Source organism: Cyprinodon variegatus, unplaced genomic scaffold (genome assembly GCF_000732505.1).
Source record: "Cyprinodon variegatus isolate N-32 unplaced genomic scaffold, C_variegatus-1.0 Scaffold800, whole genome shotgun sequence".
Taxonomy (NCBI): domain Eukaryota; kingdom Metazoa; phylum Chordata; class Actinopteri; order Cyprinodontiformes; family Cyprinodontidae; genus Cyprinodon; species Cyprinodon variegatus.
Window position 1 is genome coordinate 363,754 of NW_015151253.1, and position 3,650 is coordinate 367,403.

Consider the following 3,650-nt stretch of genomic DNA (forward strand, 5'->3'; position numbering starts at 1 on the left):
GCTGAGGGTTAGCTGAGTGAAGGAGGAGGGTACCTCTGAAACCACAGGAGGGGGGGGGGACCCTCCTGATTACTTTCCTTTCTACTTTAACTGAACCTTTTTTTTCATATTTATTTATCATTTTTCTTTACTTCTATAATTAGTAAATAATATACTTCATTTAGATAAATAGATTCTGAAAAAAACATCAAGGCTCATTCAAAGGCAAACTCATCCTCCTTTTTTTAATTCATTGAGCCACAACTGCCAAGCTAAGTTTAGTGATGATATTAATCCAATGAAAAAGGCAGACCTTATCTGATCTTCTGATCATCATACAGGGCAAGTGTGCAGCGACAGTAGGTAGAAAGAGCTCTAGTGAGACCAGAACCAGTTTCAGAATACATACATTACTGTACGTTGGAAGAGGTTAAGAAATCTGTTGCTTGGTAGTAACACATACAAAGACATTAGACATAGAGAGCAATAAGACTTTCAGAGCAGATCTACACCTGCCGTGTGCTAAGAAGCAAGGGCCAACTTTTCTAGTTAGAGGATAAAGAGCAGTAAGGAAGAGGACACTGTGTGAGCCTTCCAGGGAGCAGCCAGTGGAGTTTAGCTCATGAAGTAGATTCCATATTTCCACAGCAACCTTTTCTAGGCTTATTTTCGGCTCATTGTGGAGCAATTTAAGAATTTGTTGCGGAGAGTCTCAATGATCAATAAAAATCAGACACACACAATACTAGTCTCTTTTTTTTTTTTTTATGGTGTCTGATCTTACACCTGATAAAACGGTTTCAATTGAACACAAGTCTACGAAACCCGGTCAAAATTCAGGTTTGATGCAGTGCTTTTGTGCCCTGGAGCAGCGGATGTTGTTGAAAATTGGTTTCAGAGTGCAACGGTGTCCTGTCTGAAAGTCCCAAAAAACAAGAAAAGTTTCAGAGTAAGGGAAAGTGGTTTTCATGTCCTCCATCAGCCTAATCCTATAGTAGCATAACTAGAGAAGTAGCCCACATATAGTGACAGTAGAGTGATTCAGATAACCTGAGCAACTCTAACTGAAAACCTTATCAGGAAGGAGAGTTTTAAGTCTCCTCCTTAATAAACTGAATGTCAGCCTGTGGAACCAACTGGTAGTTGGTTTCCACAGGAATCAACACGAGCCTGAGAACTAAAACATTTACCTCTCTTTTTAGTTTAGAATTCAATTCAAAATTAATTTATTAATCCCAATTGAAAATAAAATGTATAAATGTGGGTGTTATAGATGTAAAACCTTTAGGAACCTCTGGGCAAACCAGGAGAAAACCTGAGCTCAAAGTGTTCTTTTATGAACATTTCAACATTTCCAGGATTAAAGGACTAATGTCTCAGCATGATCTGGAAAAACTAATCCATGCGTTTATTTTTAGTCGAATTGATTACTGCAACGGTGTTTTCACAGGTCTGCCTAAAAAGTGGATCAGACAGCTGCAGCTGATCCAGAACGCTGCTGCCCGTGTCCTCACTAAGACCAAGAAAGTAGAGCACATCCCCCCAGTTCTAAAGTCCTTCCACTGGCTCCCTGTATCTCAGAGAATAGACTTTAAAATCCTTCTGTTAGTCAATAAATCTCTGAATGGCTTCGCACCTAAATACATCACAGACTTGCTATCAGTGTATCAACCCTCCAGACCACTCAGGTCTGCTCTGCATACCTAGAACCAGAACTAAACATGGAGAAGCAGCATTTAGTTCCTATGCTCCACTTATCTGGAACAAACTTCCAGAAAACTGTAAAAGTGTGGAAAGCCTGAGTTCCTTTAAATCAAGACTAAAAACACATTTGTTTAGGATTGCCTTCGACTGTTCTGGTTAAACAGTTCAACTAAAACATATTTTCTTTAGTCCAACTGTTTTTAATATTCTTTTTTTGTTTCTGCATTTTTTATTTTATTTATTTTTTTTTCCTACTTGCTTTGATTCTGTTTTATTTTCCTGTATTTTAATCATGTAAAGCACTTTGCATTGTCTTTGTACTGAATTGTGCTATACAAATACATTTGCCTTGCCTTATGAATTCATGACCGTATTAATTCTGTAGGATAAGCTGCAGCTTAGCCATTCAGATTTATAAGTAGGGAGGAAACAATTTGTCAAATTCACTTACATTAGATTAAAATTAGGTCCATACATAACGGTTCATAGTAGATATCATACAGTACAACTGAATTCATATCATGCCAGTTTGTCAAAATCTGTCTGTATCTATGGAATCCAGTCAATCTCATCCCCTTTAAGAAAAGAACCAGGACCAGACCAGTAAGATTGGTCATCAGCTCCGAGCAGCCTGGAGACAAAAAACATTAAGAAAAATATAGAATACCACACAGAGTAACACATCTTGACATCTGCAAGATCTGTGAGCAAGAGATAGTGACTATTATTTCATCGTATTTCATAAGAGCATCTAAGTAACTGAACCGTTGGACATGGACATGACAGCATGATGAATGTGACATTTGTTTGTTTCTATTAGATGGGACAGTAGCTCAGGAATTACTGGTGCCCCACAGCTGGTGTAGGTTACCTAAAAATGTTACTCTAATTGCACATTTATTTTAAACAAAAAAGGTTTTTCACGGTTATTTTTTTTTTACAGCTGGCTTACTGATTTACTAATTTTGGTATTTTGAATATCAAAAGGAAAAGTAAATATTTTAAAAGAAATTAGAAAAAAAACACGTATGTTATAACAAGATAATGTACTTCCAGTGATAATACTGTTTACTGTCTATTCATTGGGCCTCCGGATGGCTTAGCAGGCTGAGCAGATGGAAAAGATTTAGAACAATAAAACAAGATGTCTCAGTTTACCACTAACTATACAGAAGTCTGCATTTGGTTATTTATTGGTTAAAATAAGGTGGTTCCTACTCCAGGCTAGTACCAAGAGCTGGGTAGATTAGTCAGAGATTTAATTTAGGTACCAGTGGCTATACCTCATAATGGTATTACTAAAGGAAGTTGAAAGGAAAGTAAAGTGCATCGTACAGTAATGGTACCCCTAGTTTTTAAAGTTAAATAAGATATTTTAATGATTAAATCCGCATCTCTTCCCACAGGACAAAAAGTTTATGATTTAAATAATAGACAGGGCTCTGTGTGGCAGTGTTGTGGTCAAGACCACCTAACCCGAGACCAAGACAAGACCAAGACCAGAGTGTATCGAGACCGAGACAAGACCAAGACTTTTAGGGCCCGAGACCAAGACAAGACCAAGACCAGAGTGTATCGAGACCGAGACAAGACCAAGACTTTTAGGGTCCGAAACCAAGTCAAGACCAAGACCAGTCCCAGTATGTGACAATAAAATGTGGAACATGATCAAAATCACTAAAATTGATCTAAAAGACCCACATTCACATAAAAACACCTAGATATTTAACACACAGAACTGGACTAAACATTAACATCTTTATTTAGTACTTCTGTGTAGTAATCACAGAATTTCAAACAATTAATCAAAGTCGATCAAAAATTGTATTTTCTCTGCCGTTCATGAATAGTACATACATTTATGTTGTTTTTAAATGTGCTGTTTCAAAACAATGTGCAAAATTCTGTAAAATGTGTAAAACTGAAAAAAGCCAATCATTTCTCTTGTTTCTCTCTCATATACAGAT